The 18,189-nt window shown below is 49.9% G+C and overlaps 2 non-coding genes and 1 pseudogene across 2 annotated transcripts; all 3 read right to left on the reverse strand.

Moving 5' to 3' along the window:
* Positions 1–373: 373 nt before the first annotated feature.
* On the reverse strand, positions 374–3,617 carry LOC149369894 (uncharacterized; annotated as a pseudogene).
* Positions 3,618–16,726: 13,109 nt separating this feature from the next.
* Positions 16,727–16,797, reverse strand: TRNAG-GCC (transfer RNA glycine (anticodon GCC)). Its single transcript has one exon. It is a non-coding gene; the product is annotated as a tRNA-Gly (tRNA).
* A 72-nt stretch (positions 16,798–16,869) lies between these two features.
* On the reverse strand, positions 16,870–16,940 carry TRNAG-GCC (transfer RNA glycine (anticodon GCC)). Its single transcript has one exon. It is a non-coding gene; the product is annotated as a tRNA-Gly (tRNA).
* Between the last annotated feature and the right edge of the window lie 1,249 nt (positions 16,941–18,189).

Here is an 18,189-nt window from a genome sequence, read left to right on the forward strand (position 1 = left end):
TATGAACTTCAATTGCTGAAAGAATTAATAGAAGTAACCTAATGAACGAAAACTCTGGCATTTATGTCAGACTTGGGGAATAAATTTAAGCAGCGAGTTTCACACTATAGCTTCGAATACACAGTTTAAAACAGGCATATTGAACACACCGAGCAAACTTTTGAAGGATTTTATTCGGATGCTGCTGTAGCTTGAAGGGGAAAATGAGCTCTGCAGCGTAAAAATGCAAGGTAGTACACTACAGAAAACAATTAAAAATGCAGGACGAGATGGTATTGAAGAAAGGACAAAAAAAAATACCACTGTTACTAAGGTAATATGAAAGGGGATATGCTGCGGCGATGTACAGGGCACTGCAGGGCAGTTTCAGAGTTCACGGCAGGCTTGCTCCTGCACATGTCTTACTTGCGTTTCCACTGACTGTTCTTGCTCCAACCTTACGAAGGTGTATGCGCAGCCGCAGCCGTGCGTAGCTTGAGATGAGCATCTTCTGGACGGCTTCCTTGTGCTGCTCGCAAGTTTCGAGATTGGGTCGCAACATTTTGTGCAGATATGCAGTTACGACCTGCACTGGCGATTTCATGGTGAGCGCGTTATCCGTCCATGTGGTGATTCCCCTGAAATGCTCCTCACAAGACTGTAGAGTGCTCATGTCTGCATTGCTCGGATAGTGAAGGTTGTTGCCATCGCAAACATATTCCTTGAGCGCAGTTAAATATGCATGCTCGCTGCTGCTGGACCCCAAGACTGCGGCCTTGCACTGGCCACACGAGTTAAACGCTTTGATGATGCTTTTTACAGCCACCAATGTGGAACAGGATGGCACAATCAGCTGATGATAGCGCCTCAATGAAAGGTATTTCCGCGTCGTCAATGTCTTCCACTTCGGCTTCGGTGTGCTCCTTCAGGCCTTTCGACAGCATGTCAACAAGGTATTGGCCATCGTCGACTTCATAGTTCGTTGTCGAAGGTGTGTGCAAAAACTGACTCACGCAAACAAGCTTCAATGCACACTTCATATCATACGCATTAGGAACCGGCTTCCTCATGCGTACGACAGAAAATAGGTTTTAGAGGCAGTCCTGCAGAATCCTGCTTGTTAAAAAAAACTTATAGCCTTCGCTCTTTAGGAGAGTATCGTGAAGCCGAACAACAACTGTTGTTGATATTACGAGGCCTGCTTGAGACGGTTTCCACTGAGGCGTGCTACCTGCTTTCATACCTTGAAAGGTTTCAAGCGCCAACATAAGTGTGCCGATGGCTGAATGGTATTTCTCCATGTTTTCAAGGCTTAGAGCGGTTGATGGGTGTCGTGAAGACATAATTGTGTACCACTTAGATACCAGTTCGAGGAACCATGCGGTAGTCTCCGCTTCTGGGCCCAGAATTTGATGCCTCACCAAATGCCGGATTGCGGCAGGAGCCTCCCTGAAGAACTGCACAGCTACTCCCACTTTCATTTTGGTGAAGTGGCCACCAGTAACATGCGCCTCTGAGAGCTTTGGCGCGACTTTTAGCTCTTTGTCACTGTCGTACTCTACTACAGCGCGTACATGATCCATTCTTACTTCGTTAGATGACAAGCCATGTTGACATACAGTTGCATCACTAAGAGTAAAAACAGATGAATTCAGAAGCTGGCCCCTGATATTCTTCAGCACGTGTGCTGCGTCCGCAGTAAAAAATAGCTTTTTACCTTCAAGGAAAGGATGTGGTATTGAGCAAAATGTTCGAGAATTTCTGTTGCTCGTAAATCCAAGCCCTCGCCACATCGCCCGGTTTGAAGCTCCCATGTCCGAAGTCACGACGCGGATTCGCAGAGAAATGTCGGCACAGAGTTCAACAATCTGCAGAACGCACTCCTTGAGGGTCGGACCATCTACGTGACTACCAGTGAAATGGTATGCAATTACTTGCTTCCATCTCTGAGTGAGGCCGCCCACCATGAATACCAGGGCATGGTGAGCAGGCTCATCTGGCTTTAGAGGCAAGGTGTTCCCCCCATACACAGCGTCTCCAGCACGATCGAGCTCATATCCTTGAGCGATCTCCATTTCATCGAGGAATAAGGCACAGTCTTTCTCGACATCCTTCATGCCTTCTGCTTTCATCTTTAGCAATTCAACCACCTCAGTTAGGATCCCCGGCGTAAAACTCAGACCTTGGAGGCGACGCGCAAGAGTCCTATTGGATGGAAGTGGGCATCCGAGTTTCCTGATTGTTTCGTAACCCGAGGTTCCGCATGAGAATTTTATCTGTAGTGCTTGCCGGATTGTTTTTGGTGACCATGTGTTGCCTTGGTTGCTATTTCGAGAAAGTGCTTCCACTTGATCTTTGTTCAAGAATTTCATGTGCTTTCCAAGATTTTCTAAATTACGCTCTAGCTTTTGCACTTTTTTTTTAAGGCATTGAATTGTTGCATTAGCCTTGCTGTGCGCGTCACGGAGTTGATTATACTTCCTCTTCATATCTGCGAGTTGCTTATTTAGCTCTGCGTGCGAGATATTAGCAGATTGTACATCATCTTCTCCAGACAGTGCAGCAGGAGACCAACCTTGCAATCGTTGCGCACTGCTTCCATCACTTGGCGAATGGCTGAGGCTGCCTGCTCGTGGGCAGCAGTCCTGTTCTAGAGGCAGATCGATGTTGCTGGTCAGTAACCCCGAGGCTGGATCCTTGCTTTTATCCGATGAGATTCCAGCTGTTACAGAAGCATCATCTTCACACGGCGGCACGCTTTCCCCTTCACATGCCCCAGATGGCACCGGAGGTCCCATCCTTTCTTTTGGTGGCTTCCTTTTCTGGGGCAAAGCTGCAATAACAAAACAAAATAAGCTGGTGGTACAAACAAGAATGGCCGTTGTCGTAATTAGATCTATGCAAGCGATTGCAAGCTCGAATACACTAGTGGCGGTGAAGTTCTTCAAAATAATGCAGAGGCGAGTATTTGGCGCATGCAACGATGATACGAATTATTGCCGGTACTTACCGCGAAAGGGAAACACAGTTGGTACAGCATTTGGTTTCAGCTTCTTCCAGCCGTCGGCACGATTTTGCTCGAAGTTGTTCTCTTCAAAGTGGGCCTGCAGGCAATGTCAGAACCACAAAAAAAAAATAAAGCGTGAAGCTTATAATACCTTTATAAAGGAGCGAAACCGGGAGCATCAACGCATAATTCTTTCAGCGCTGGGCTCAGGTCTAATGTGTTTTAGAAGCGTATAAAAATGCTGGCATTGTACAGTTTGATGATGCAGGCACGGAACACTGGCTCGTGTCACATGGCAGTATTTCTACTGCTTCTGAGTACTCTTTTGCACACTACAAAAGGATGGACTCCAAGCACGGTTATTACGTGCACGGCAGTAAGTTTTAAACACAAAAGCGAAGCTCATAATACTCACTTTGCACACGCATGATCCCTTCGTCGGCTGCCACTTATCACGCTTGACTTTTGCGATCCACAGAAGTCTTCTCTTTGGCTCCGTCGGAAAGTGATACATCTTCCAACCATTTCTAGAATGGTTGGTGCACAGCGGCACACAGCAGCCAGGCATTCCGGGCCGAAAACCACGGCCAGGCGGCCGCGCGAAGTTCACACGTGCTGGCTCCGCGGAGAGTGGGCTAGGCAATGGCGGACAGCGGCTACGAAAACCGGTCGGGCGGCAACAGGTCCTTCAAAGAATGTCCCCACCCTGAACGGAGCGGGGGCGAGGGCGCGCATCCAGGCACCCCACCCCCACGCCGAGTGCGGGCTGGCTTAGCGGTAGCAGTGGCGGCTTCGTTGTGTTTTTGTGTGCGTCTGAACTCCGTGTTGCCGGCTGTTCTGCTTGCTGCCCGCATACGTGCCAAGAACGCAATTACTGCTGAGAGCCTTTACATTTCGTAGGCCGTAAAAATCATCGCCCGCGATGTTGTATTGCTGCGTTCCGCTCTGCAAATCGAGCGGGCGCACAGCGAAGGGTATCTCATTTTTCATGTTGAGTGCATCTTGAAATGATTAACAATCGGGTGAACGCTCCTGAAAAGAAGTAAGTGTGCATAGCGCTTTTTATTGTAGATTGGCGGAAAGCAGCACGGCGTTGCCCTGGGATGCTGCTAGGTACAGAGCAGAAACAACCGTGATGAAATTGTGCAGCTGTGCGCGCAAAAAAAAAAAAAAAACGCCGCTCCAGTAGCACCAGAGCCGCGCCCACCAGTACAACCGCTCTTTGAGCTTGTTTTAGCTGCAAAACTGCTGCTCTGAGAAAGAGAAATATTGCCGCTATCAGCCTTCAAGGCCCGTTCACACTTGCGAGTCGCCGGTCACACTTGCAAGTTGCGAGTCGCCGTAATAAAGCCGGTCGTGGACTCAACCAACATCAGCTTCTCTGGCTCTTCTGTTTTGGTATTAGTACCATGCTGAACCACCGACGCCGATGTTGCAGCGGCGTACTGCCTATCTATTTATTTATAGCGTAGTTGGTTGCTTAAGCCGACAAAAGTAAAGCAATGCGTCGGCCGGGAATCGAAGCCACCCGCGTGGCAGGCGAGTATTCCACCACTGAACCACCGACGCCAATGTTGCAGCGTCTTACTGCCCATCTATTTATAGCGTAATTCGGTGCGTAAGCCGGCAAAAGTAAAAGCAATGCGTCGGTCGGGAATCGAACCCGGGCCACCCTCGTGGCAGGCGAGTATTCTACCACTGAACCACCGACGCTTTTTTTTTTCTTTATTGCCTGGCTTTGGCTCATGACATTGCGCAACAAAAATACACATAACGCTATATACATACGACACTGTCGTGGTCAGCCAGCAACGAGACTGGCTTCGTCAGATTAAAATTCCCGCAACATACACAACGGCTCTAGTCTTGAGAGCCACTCGGGAGGCTCCGCAGCTGCTTTTTGGATGGCAAGAAACCAGTCCATTCTTTCCCGAAAATAAATTCGGGCCGGTCGTGCATCTTTGTCACAATGGTAGCCTGCCATTCTGGAGCGCCATATACAGTGGAGGCCCAAGAGCATTATGAGATCAAAAGGTGCCCCATCCTCATTATCAGTGCTTAAATAGCGAATTCCGTGCGCGTCAAGTGGTAGCTCTTTCTTTATGGTCCTTTGTAACACGTCCCAAAAATAAACCCCTTCCCAGCAATGCAAAAAAACATGGTCTATCGTTTCAGGCTGTTTACAAATTAAGCAGATCGATCCCCACGGTAAAAAGAAATCCTTTCCCTCTAGAAACTTTTCAACTGGTAACGTCCCGGTGTGTAACTTAAAAAAGAAAGTCTTTACTCCTGGTGGCACCTGCATTTTCTTCACCGTTTTTAAAACATCCCCTCCCGGGCCTCCACTGTACAAGGCCCTGTACATGGGCTCTGGGAAAACAATATCACAAAGATCATTGTACAACTTTTTCCTTTTACTTTTCCACAAATAATCGGTGGAAAAACGTGCCGAAAGAAACCGAACGCTTGTTACAATCTCTTTGTAGTAACCAAAAGTTCCACCACAGAGCTCTTCTGTGGATACCACAAACTCCGGCAGCCATCGCCGCAGCTTCATTTGGCACACGGTGCGCAAGAATGGGTCTGTGACGTCGCGAAAAAACAAAAAACGGTTCACCGGCTGCCTTAAAAAGAGGTGCCCTAGCCCTAGCCCCCCCGTCTTTTACCCGCCGGAACAGGTTCGTTCTGCTACAACGTTCCCTTTCGGACGCTGATATGAAAACTGCAAAAATCCTGTGTGGCTTCTGAACGTTCACACGCGAGCAATGCAAAGCCTGCATCACATACCAGAGTTTGCTAATAAAAAAAAGATTGCAGACTGTAGCTCTGGCAAAAATTGAAAAGCTGGTGCCTTTCCATTTCCCAGCTCGGTCACGTGCGTCTTTAGTTTGCTCTTTCCAATACTCCTCGCTATCGCGATAAGCATCGAGCGGAACGCCCATATACTTGCCCGGGGTCGTCGCCCACGGTACGTTGGCGAAATGGTCCGGGTGGGATGGCCACCATCCATGCCAGAGCCCAAGACACTTGGACCAGTTAACCCCGCTACCTGTGACTTCGCTGAACGCGCGTACACACCCGACAGCTTCACTTATGCTCCCCTGATCAACCGTAAATACTGCAACGTCATCTGCATAGGCCAGCAGCTTAAATTCAGCTGCATGTAACCTAAAGCCATTAATACTATTGTTTTCTATGATTTTCATGCACAGCGTTTCGATGTAAATACAAAACAAGAGAGGGCTGAGGGGGCAGCCCTGACGCACCGAACGCTGCACGCTAATGGGGGCCCCCAGACTCTTGTTAACGATCAGTCTTGCCGTGCAGTTTCGATACGCCAGGGCTACACCCTTACGGATAACTGAACCGACTTTGACATGGTCTAAAACGGTAAACAAAATTTCATGGGAAACACAATCAAATGGCTTTTCGAGATCAATTTGAAGCCTCGCTACTCGCCCACTGATGTCGTCACAGCTTTCAAGCACACTGCGCGCTTTGTGAATGTTGGAAAAAATTGGAGGCTTATCAAGGTTAAGCCCAGTGGATGCGAAGCATGTCCTTAGCGTTTGGAGGCATTTTGACCGCATACACGCCCGGCGCAAAGACGCTGGCGCGGTTGCGGGCACAGAGACTGCCGCGACGGCGGGAGCGCGCCGCCTCATCCCTGGCGTGACGTCACATTTCACGTGATGCAGCGATGGTGGCGCCGCCGCCGCGTCGCGCGCGATGGCGCGAACCGAAGCGTGGAGGACTCCGCCGGGCGACGTCCGACGGCGCGATATGAGGCCCCATCTGCAGCCGGTGTGACGTCATCACGTGACGTCACATCATGTGAAACAACATCCGGGTAAGACCAATACCACGACACATGGATCCGAATTTACATCATGAAAGACGACAAGCCAGAGTCCGAGCACTCACCAGGGAACTCAGCGACAATCCCAACGTAGTCAACACGGACGCAGCAAAGTACCGATACCAACGCAAAACAATCGCCGTTGTAACAGACGAAGGAGGGCAAGAAATAACGAGCGCAACGATAAACAACCCAAACATAGAAGCAGCTGAAGAAGCCGCCATTGCTCTCGCAATATCGCACGGCAACGCAACAGGACACAACCTCACTATAGTGACGGACTCCAAACAAGCATGTAGAAACTACACAAGAGGCAGGATCGACAGCATCGTCAATCATATTCTACACATGACGAGAAGACACAAAAACACTAAACATAGTATAGTGTGGGTTCCCGGACATGAGGGGATGAGGGGCAACGTGGAAGCAGACGAGTTAGCTCGAGGGTATGTCAACCGAGCCGACTCAGCACTTTGCACCATAGGCACCTTTGAGCCAGTTACCCCCACGTACTCAGATATACTCGATCATTACAGGGGTCAGAGGAAACGCTACCCAGCCCCACACAAAAGGCTCACCAAAGGGGAGGCGGTAGACTGGCGCAGACTACAAACCGGTACCTACCCACACTTTCACAAACTACACAAGATTTTCCCTACACAAAATGCAGACGAATGTCCGTGGTGTCAGGGTGAACCTACACTAGAACATATCACATGGACCTGCCCTAAGGCAGACTTAGAGCCAAGAATAAACCCGAGTGTGATGCAGTGGGAGCACTTGCTGGCCAGCGAGGACGAGGAAGCGCAACGATTCCTTGTGCGCCGAGCCACGATGGCAGCAGTCAGGTGCGGCATCCTGGACCAAGGATCGACCACGGCGCCCAGTGACCCGTAAGGGTCAAGAACACCAATTTATTGACAATAAAGTTTTTTCCATCCATCCATCCATCACTTCAAGGTCAATGGTGGCCACCGCCGGGAGGCGACCGACGGCGCGATATCAGGCCCCATCTGCAGCCGGTGTGAGGTCATCACGTGACGTCATGTCACGTGACCTACTTGAAGGTCACTTGAAGGTCAATGGTGGCCACCGCCGGGCGTCGCGCGAAGGCACGAAACCTACGTTAATATGCTTCGCATAAAAATTGAGCGCCCTTTGATTCCACATGTCTGGTGGCGTCCAACAATATCCGATATCACTGTGTGCAGTCTTCGCGCCAATACCTTCATAAAAATTTTGTAGTCCACATTAGTAGTGCTATCGGTCGATACGCTGTAACCAATTTAATTTCTCTATATCATCCGTTTTAGGTATGAGCACTGTATGGGAGGTCCCAAAAGACGGAGGCAATACCTTTATTTCATAGGCTTCATTGAACATTGTACACAGCACTGGGGCAATTTCGTGATTAAATTCTTTATAAAGTGCCGCACTGAGTCCATCTGTTCCTGGTGATTTTCCTAGGTTTAACTGATCTATCGCGTGCTCTACCTCGCTGTGAGTTATTTCTAGTTCCAGTCTCTTTTTGCTTTCTTCGTCAAACCGTGGCATTGCACCAAGAAACTGATGCGTAAAGGCTACTGCGTCTACAGGAGTCGATGAAAAAAGCCTCTGGTAGTATTCATTAAAGGCTTCTTTGATGTGGTCAGTGTCTGCCGATAAGATACCCCCCCCAATCTATTTTATCGATGTGATTTCTTTCAGCGCGCGCTTTTTCTAGACCAAGAGCACGTTTCGATGGCGCTTCGCCAGCAGCTGTGTCTTCCGCCCTCGCCCTCACTAGTGCTCCGCGGTAACGCCGTTCTTCCATAAGCTCTATCTTTTGTTTTGTTTTCCTGACATCTTCAATCCATTTCTCAGGCTCTTTGCATTCCTGCCTCATCAGCGTTTGAAGCAGTGCCCTTAGCTCAGCTTCGTCTTGTTTTTCCTTATAACGGATACATGTCGCCCTTTCTATTGCTTTGATTTTTAAAGATTCTTTACTTAGCTCCCACTGTAGCCAAATCTTCAGGTTCTTGCGCGGGTTTATTTTCCCTATTTCATCCTTTACTGCTCTGCAGTAGATATCGTCGTGAAGAAACGTGTTTAGCTTCCACATTTCCCACGAAAATGCCTTGCTTCGGTTCACACTTCCCAGGTAACACTCAACTAAACAGTGGTCTGAGAAGGAGACTCCCACAACTTCATAATGATTGCAATCAGGGGCAAGGTCGACTGATGCGTAAATGCGGTCCAGCCGTGCATGGCTTGAGCCCTGGAAATGAGTGAACTGCACTGCCCACGCACCCTCAATAAGTTCAGCCACATCCTCAAGCTTTCCGTTCTCGATCATTCGCATCAACACTTCAGTGCTCCTGTCTCGAAACCCCCGGATGCTTGACTTATCGCGCGCATTAAGAACACAATTGAAGTCGCCTAATACAATGAGCCGCCTCTCCGTGCAAAGGCGCTCTTGGAGGCTTTGGAAAAAGGCAACCCTTTCCTCAACCACATTCGGCGCGTGCACGGTAACAATGCGCCACTCAGTGCCGTTCAGACAAAAATCAAGCGCAATACACCGGCCCGACACACACGAGAAATAAGCCTGCACCTCTAGCCCCGGCATCTTCTTTACAAAAAGCACGCAGCAAGCCGATGTTCCCACTGCTTGGCTGACGACAGCATAAAATCTAGTCGTGAAACGTCGGACCATGCTGTCGGTTCCTTCGTTGCCGTCCACTTTCGTCTCCTGCACGGCCAATACACATATCTCGCGCTCCGTAATAAGTCGGTACACCTGACCTTGTTTTTTCCTTGCCGCCAGGCCCCTCACATTCAATGTAGCGACTCTAAAGGCGGAGGCGGGAGCCATTTTTACGCAAGAGGAAGGAATCAACAGCGTGGTGCTTACCTTCCACGTCTAGCGCGCCGCTAGACGCCACTGTTGCCGCCGGTATCATCCGGCGCCGGTATCATCCGGCGTCTTCTCGAGTAGTACCTCGTCTGCGGAGGAGTACCGTTTGTCGGCCGCATAGTTTGGGCGTGGCCGGAACGACGACCGCCGGGCTTGAGTCGTCTTTGCAGGGGGCTCCTCGACGCCGGGTGCTACCACTTTGGCCCCTTCGGGGCTGGCCTGGTCATGGGGACGCTTCGCCGGGGTGGTAACGGGGGGCGTGACTTGTTGTGCGGGCACCGGTATTCTCGTGGTGGTCCTCGTTCAGGTCCTTTCCCTCGTCGACCACGGGCTCTGATGGGCACGCCCCGTTCTCTGACGTCTCGTTAGAGACGCTGAGGGAGCCTCCCGTCGTCTGTTGGCTCTCTGGTTCGTCGGCCGCTTTGGTGTCGTCACTGGGAGTCCCAGACGTCGCAAGCGTAGAAGCCGACTTGCCCGCCTCGTCCGTACCAGTGGCTGCTTCCTCCGCCTCGGTGATGTCCATGAGTTCCGCAGTGTCGTTCGCCTTTCCGAGCCCGGTAGCTGACGCGTAGGTACGGACGCAGTCCGCGTCCACGTGTCCGTAGCGCCTGCGCTGGGAACACCTGTGCACCTTGCAGTCGCGGCGAACGTGACCCGTGCAGTGGCAACGCAGGCACTGCATCGGTCGCCCAGGGACAACAACGAGGGCCAGCTCACCGGCTACTCGGACCTGGTGTGGCAAATCATCCACCTTAATTCCCGGCTTCAACTTCAGTAGCACGGTCCTGGTGGTCGAGCCTCACCGGCTACTCGGACCTGGTGTAGCAAATCATCCACCTTAATTCCCGGCTTCAACTTCAGTTGCACGGTCCTGATGGTCGAGCCTTTCTCCTTCATTCCTTGGACACGCCAACGCTCCCGCGTCACCTCCGTCACGTTGCCAAATGCCGCGAAAGCAGTCCGGATGTCGTCGTCCGCCACACCGTGCAGCATCCAATGCAGGCGCAGCTTTACCTGCTGATCTTCAGGGTCGAAAATAATGCACCGGCGCCCTTTCACTTGTAGCTCTTTGCAGGAAGCAAGTTTCTTCGCAGCTTCTGAGGTGCTCATCGTCACCGCCCACACGTGGTTAATCTGATACGCCCCCAACGCCACGACGTCGGGGAGCGCACCAGCGTTGGCCAGGGCATCCCGAAAATCTCCCACCCTGTAGGGCCTCGCTCGCACGTCGCCGTGAAGAAACACCGTGTTAAGAACAACACGTCCTGTAGGCAGGGTAGGCAAAACTATCTCGTATTCTTTACCTGCGTCGGCAGCAAACCTGTTTCCGCGGCCAGCAAGTGCCGCTATCGCCGCTCCGCCGGAGCTCATGATCCTGCGTCCGTCACGCTCGGTGGCCGGAAGTAGAATGAACCACCGACGCTTTTTTTTCTTTATTGCCTGGCTTTTGCAAAGAAAATTGGACAAAACAAACAATCAACAAACCACAATAAACGCTATCTACATACGACTCGTGGTCAGCCAGCATGAATCTGGCTTCGTCTAATTAAAATTCAGGCAATGTACAGAGCGGCTCTAGTTTTGAAAGCCACTCCGGAGGGTCCGCAGCGGCCTTCTGAATGGCCAGAAACATGTCCATATTTTCGCGAAAGTAAATCCTGGCATGTCTTGCGTCTCGGTCACAATGGTAGCCTGCCGTCGGTGGTTCAGTCTTCAGTATGGCGCTCCAGACTGAACCACCGACGCCGATGTTGCAGCGTCTTACTGCGCATCTCTTCATAGCGTAGTTCGGTGCGTAAGCCGGCAAAAGTAAAGCAATGCGGCGGCCGGGAATCGAACCCGGGCCACCCGCGTGGCAGGCGAGTATTCTACCACCGACGCCGATATTGCAGTGGCGTACTGCGCATCTATTTATAGCGTAATTCGGTGCGTAAGCCGGCAAAAGTAAAACCAATGCGTCGGCCGGGAATCGAACCAGGGCCACCCGCGTGGCAGGCGAGTATTCTACCACTGAACCACCGACGCTTTTTTTTTTCTTTATTACCGACTTGGCCGGGCAAACAAAACAAAAATACAATGACATGACAATAAAAGCACAGGTCAATTTCTAGCTAGTGCACGATGATAAAATGGGTTAAATGATTTTAGTTGGTCGAGGACAGGCAGCCACTCAGGCTGAGGAGCTTGCTGTCCGAAAACTTCCTGAGTATACATGATGCTCTCAATGAAATACTGATGAGCCGGATTCACAACAACATGTTCATGCCTGACATCCATTCGCGTACGCCATAGGCTGTGCATGCAGAGCAACATTAGCAGGTCGCAAGGCCCTTCACCTGGCTCTGCACATGGTAGGAAGCGTATTCCAAAAGGAGTCAGGGGGAAATCTTTTTTCAGTGTGCGCTTCAACACATCCCAAAGAAAAACAGCGTCATGACAGTCGAGAAAGATATGTTCTATAATTTCCACTTTCTTGCAAATAAGACACTCTACTGACCAAGGTACAAAAAGGCCTTTGCTTTGCAACCATGGCTTCACTGGGAGGGTTCCAGTATGCAATTGAAAAAAGAAAGAACGCACTGAAGGCTTCACCGGTATTCTTTTGACTCTTTTTAGCACATCCCTTTCGGGACCCAGAAGATAAGCACTGCGATAAACAGGCACTGGAAGAAACACATCAAGCAGGTCCTTGTACATCTTTTTCCTTGTTACAATGGTTAGATACTCATCGGAAAATTTTGACCGAAGAATACGGACTGCTGCAACAACTTCTTGCAAAAAAGCACTTAACACACTCCGCCCTGCAGACATGGATGACACAACATAATCAGGCAGTGATTCTGACAATCGCACTTGTATAACAGTTCGCAGAAAATCATTATCTTGACGCAAGAAAAAGAATCTAGTGACTATCTGTCTCAGAAACAAATTTGACAACCCTAGCCCCCCGTTCCGCACCTTGTGGAACAGATTGCATCGGCTGGTACGTTCCCATGTTGACGCCCAAATAAATGTTGCAAACACTCTGTGCAACCTTTGCACTGAAGTCCTTGGCAAAGTTAACGCTTGCAGAACGTAAAAAATCCTCGCTACTAAAAACATGTTGCACACCGTAGCTCTTGCGAACATGGAAAAGTTGTGACCGCCCCATTTGCTTGTCTGAGCTTTGACTCGTTCGGTTTCATGGGCCCAATATTCTTTGCTTTCTTTGTAGTTGGTTAGCGGCACGCCGAGGTACTTTCCTGGCGTGTCTACCCACTTCATTCGACAGAATACTTCTGGCGTGGCCTGCCACTTTCCATGCCAAAAACCAAACCATTTCTGCCAGCTTATCGCGCAGCCACTTGCATCACAAAAATTTACGGCTTCTCTCACCACTTCTTGCACGCTTTCCTGGTCTCTGCAGAACACTGCTATATCATCTGCATATGCCAATACCTTCACTTCATTATGACAAAAGGCGTAACCTCGAATGTTTTGCGTAGTTAACAGCTTTAAACAAAAGGGCTCCAGGTAAAGTGCAAAAAGCAGTGGAGAAAGAGGGCAACCCTGCCTCACTGACGACAAGACAGGAATACTATTACTCAGGCGGTTATTAATTATGAACCTTGATGTACAGCCATCATAAACCATTTTCACGCCATCAGTGATGATACATCCTACATTCACATGTTCCAAAAGCACGAACAAAATTTCATGCACAACTTTATCAAACGCCTTATGCAGGTCCAGTTGCATCATGGCGACACGACCCTCCGTTGCATCACAGCATTCAAGGACACTTCTAGCTACGTGTATGTTAGTAAAAATGGATCTGTATTTTATGCCGCAGGTCTGGTGTGGGCCAACAAGGGTTTTAATTACTGTTTGGAGTCGTCCGGCTAGCACTTTCATATAAATTTTGTAGTCTACGTTAGTTAAGCTTATTGGGCGGTAACACTCAACTGACTGCAACCTACTCGGGTCGTCCGATTTTGGGATCAACACCACGTGGGAAGTTCGAAAAGACGGCGGAGTTAACTTTCTTTCGTAACACTCGCTTATTACGCGCTGTAATGCTATTGCCATTTCTGTTTTCAAAGCCTTGTAAAGTGCGGCACCGAGGCCGTCCGGCCCAGGCGACTTGTTCAAGCTCAGCTGCTGTATTGCAGCTTCGATTTCTGCTGCCGTTATGGGCTCCTCAAGTACCTGCGCCAGGTCCTCCTCGACTCTTGGCATTAGCGACAGGAATGCAGTTTTGTAATGTTCAACATCAGGCGTTTTAAGGCTCAACAAGTTTTGGTAATATTCCAGAACGCCCTTTCAATCACCTCAGATTCGGAAGTTACGTCATTGCGATAACAAATTTCCTTTATCTCTTTCGAAACTGCATACTGTTTTTCGTCGCTGAGCGCCCTTTTTGTGGGCGTCTCCCCAAGCCAAAATCTTTCGCTGCGCGCCCTTATCACAGCACCTCGATATTTCGTTTCATCTATTAGTTCAAGCTTAGTTTTGGTCTCTTTTATTTCTTGTCTGTACAACCCCGGCTTGACGCCTTCTATGCTGAGCATGAAATCAAGCTCGGTGCGAAGTTCCTTTTCTTGCTGTTTTTCTTTACGCTTTAAAACACATGCTCTTTCTATAGCGGCCACTTTCACGTCGCATTTAAATTGTTCCCACGTTTGTATAAAGTCTGTCTCTTTTTCTAACAAGCTTTTGACTGAGTCTTTTAATTTCTTGCTAAACTCCTCGTCCTCCAACAATGAGTCATTAAATTTCCATAATTCCCAACTAAACTTCACAGTCCTTTTCCTCTCCCCAAGTGTGATCACGACTAAAGAATGATCACTGAAGCTGACGTGCACAGTCTGGTACTGGGAACACAAGGGCACAACCTCAGAAGGAACATAAATTCTGTCCAGCCTTGCGTGACTAACGCCTTGGAAATGCGTGTACTGTGCTTGTTCTGAACCTTGCATTATAATGCCAATGTCTTCCAATTCTGCCTCATTAATCATATCAGACAGCAGCTCGGCACTCGTGTCCTGCAGGGTTTTGTTGCTTTTTCTATCTTCAGGTCTACACACGCAGTTGAAATCTCCAAGCAATAGTACACGCTTTTCTGTCAGCAGGAAAGGTTGAACACGGCGAAAAAAAGCATCTCGTTCGGGAATTCTATTAGGTGCATATACACACACAGCTCTCCACTCTACACCAGAAAAGTAAAAATCGCATGCTACAATCCGGCCACTTTCACAGGAAAATACAGTTTCCACGGCGACTTTGCCGTTTCGAGTTAAAATCAGACACCCTCCCGACTTTCCTTCTGCATGGCACACGCAAACACTGAACTCTGCACGGTAAATTTCTGCCATCGCATCTGTCGACTCTTCGCTTTCAATTTTTGTCTCTTGAACAGCCAACAGATCGATTTCGTTTTCGAACAAGACACGTTTAAGCTGATTTTGCCTTCTTCGCGCAGAAAGACCTCTCACGTTCAGTGTGGCAATACGCAAGCTAGATGTTAGTTGAGGCGCCATCTAAATGGTTGGGATTCGCCGCTCTCAAAGTGACATCGGTTCGCAGCTCACCTCATCAAAAATCCTTCCAGCTTGCAAAGTACCGCGGTGTCAGCACTGAACCCGATCGAAGACCGGGTTACCAACACGAAGACCCTACAAGGCACCTCCGCTAAGGCGGAGGGACACCCGACGAAGTCTTACGATCAGGAGGGACGTTCGGCTTGGGCTTGTAGGCCGCACGTCGAACAGGAGGCGCTTTGGGAAGAGGCTCCTCATGGTCCGTCCCATCGTAGTTCGTCGCTTTGTCATCAGCTTCGTCGTGCGTCCTCTTCGCTGGCAAAGTTGACGCCGCGGGCATCTCCGTGTCAATGTCCTTCTCGTCGGTCGGTTCCAAAACCGTCTCAGGTGCACCTACCGAAGCATCATCTGCTTTTCCCGCCTCCGCCTCAGTTCTGGTGGCAGGCACAGATGGTTCTGCTGAGTTGGCAGCCTCATGTTCCGTGGGAAGCACTGCTTTTTCTGAGGCTATGCTTTTCGGTACTGCTTCTTCCCGACTCTCACGGGTCGCCTCTACCGCCTCGACTTCGTCCATAATATGCTCCTCTGTAGTATCCCTACGAGCAGCACCAGCCACGGTAGCATATGTTCGCACGCACTGGGCGTCGTCGTGGCCGAAGCGACGACAGAGCCCGCAACGTGGCACACGGCACTCCCGACGTATGTGTCCGGTGCCGCGGCACCGGAGGCAGAGCGGAGCTCTGCCAGGAACGTGGACGAGTGCGACGTCCTCTCCAACACGCAACTGGTGCGGTAAGTCCTCGATGGTGACGCCCACCTTCAGCTTCAATGTCACTGAGCGCGTAGTAGACGACTTGTCGACGCAGCCTTTGACTCTCCACTTGTCCCGAGTTATGTCGGTCACTTTTCCAAAAGCCGCCAGAGCTGCCTTCACGTCGTCGTCTTGCACGCCGTGTAGCAGCCAGAACAGCTTCAGCCTGACGCCCTGGTTGCGTGGGTCAATGACCACACAGCGGTGGTCCTTGACGTTGAACGCCTCCGCCTGTAGCATTTTGTTTTTTCCTTCTTCATTGCAGAATGTCACGGCCCAAACATGATTCATCTGATATGCCCCGAGGGCAACCACTTCCACCAGCAATGACAGACGCTCAAGAGCGTCACGAAAGTTTACAACACGGTATGGCCTGGCTTGGACGTCGCCATGCAAAAAAACAGTATGCAAAACGCTCGAACCTGTTGGCAAATGCGGCAAAATCAGCTGGTAGTCCTCGTTCGGTTTGATCGTACTCCTGATACCGCGGCCCGGCTGGGCCGCTGAATCCACTCCTTGGGAGCCCATGATACACACGTCCGTCACGCTCGGTGGCCGGAAGTAGAATCTGAACCACCGACGCCGATGTTGCAGCGGCGTACTGCGCATCTATTTATAGCGTATTTCGGTGAGTAAGCCGGCAAAAGTAAAGCAATGCGTCGGCCGGGAATCGAACCCGGGCCACCCGCGTGGCAGGCGAGTATTCTACCACTGAACCACCGACGCCGATGTTGCAGCGTCTTAGTGCGCATCTCTTTATAGCATAGTTCGGTGAGTAAGCCGGCAAAAGTAAAGCAATGCGTCGGCCGGGAATCGAACCCGGGCCACCCGCGTGGCAGGCGAGTATTCTACCACTGAACCACCGACGCCGATGTTGCAGCGGCGTACTGCGCATCTCTTCATAGCGTAGTTCGGTGAGTAAGCCGGCAAAAGGAAAGCAATGCGTCGGCAGGGAATCGAACCCGGGCCACCCGCGTGGCAGGCGAGTATTCTACCACTGAACCACTTTTTTTTTCTTTATTTCCTGGCTTTGGAAAACACTTCACGAAAAAAAAGAACAGACAAATCACAACAGCAATAGTACAAGACAATGAACACACTGAAAGTCATACTCAGCCACCGTCAGGCTGGCTTCGTCACATTAAAACTCCCGCAAAGACAACAAAGGTGCTACCCTTGAGAGCCAGTCGGGAGGTTCCGCACCCTCTTTTTGTATAGCGACAAACCAATCCATAGACTCTCGAAAATAAATTCGGGCAGGGCGCGCTTCCCTGTCACAGTGATAGCCTGCCATTCTGGAGCGCCACATACAGTGGAGACCCAGGAGCATAATTAAATCAAATGGAACCCCGTCGTCATTATCAATGCTTAAATATCGAATGCCATGCGAATCTAGGGGGAAATCTTTCTTCATGGACCGTTGCAAAACATCCCAAAAATAAACCCCTTCCCAACAATGTAAAAAAACATGGTCTATTGTTTCCGGCTGCTTACAGATTGAACAATGCGAACCCCAAGGTAAAAATAAATCCTTTCCCTCGAAAAATTTCTTTACTGACAACGTTCCGGTGTGTAATTTAAAGAAAAAGGTCTTAGCGCCTGGTGGCACCTGCATTTTCTTTACTCTCTTTAAGACGTCTGAGCCTGGGCCTCCACTGTATAAGGCTCTATACAAAGGTTGTGGCAAAACAGTGTCACATAAATCGTGGTACAGCTTTTTCCGTTTTACACAACACAGATATTCATTAGAAAAACACACTGAAAGAAATCTAACACTTGCGACGACCTCTCTATAATAGCCAAATATACAACAAGTAATTTCTTCGGTGGAGACAACAAACTCCGGCAGTAGGCGCCGCAGCCTAACTTGGCAGACAGTGCGCAAGAAAGGGTCGGAAACGTCGCGAAAAAACAAAAACCGGTTGACCACTTGCCGCAAAAAGAGGTGTCCAAGTCCCAAGCCACCGTCTTTCACCCGACGGAATAAGTTTGTTCTGCTGCAGCGTTCTCATTTTGCAGCCCAAACAAAGACGGCGAAAATCCTGTGGAGCCTCTGTACGTTTACACGCGAACAATGCAAAACTGGCATAACAAACCAAAGTTTACTGATATAAAAAA

The sequence above is a fragment of the Amblyomma mixtum genome, chromosome 1 (genome assembly GCF_055824585.1).
Source record: "Amblyomma mixtum isolate Tamu chromosome 1, ASM5582458v1, whole genome shotgun sequence".
Taxonomy (NCBI): domain Eukaryota; kingdom Metazoa; phylum Arthropoda; class Arachnida; order Ixodida; family Ixodidae; genus Amblyomma; species Amblyomma mixtum.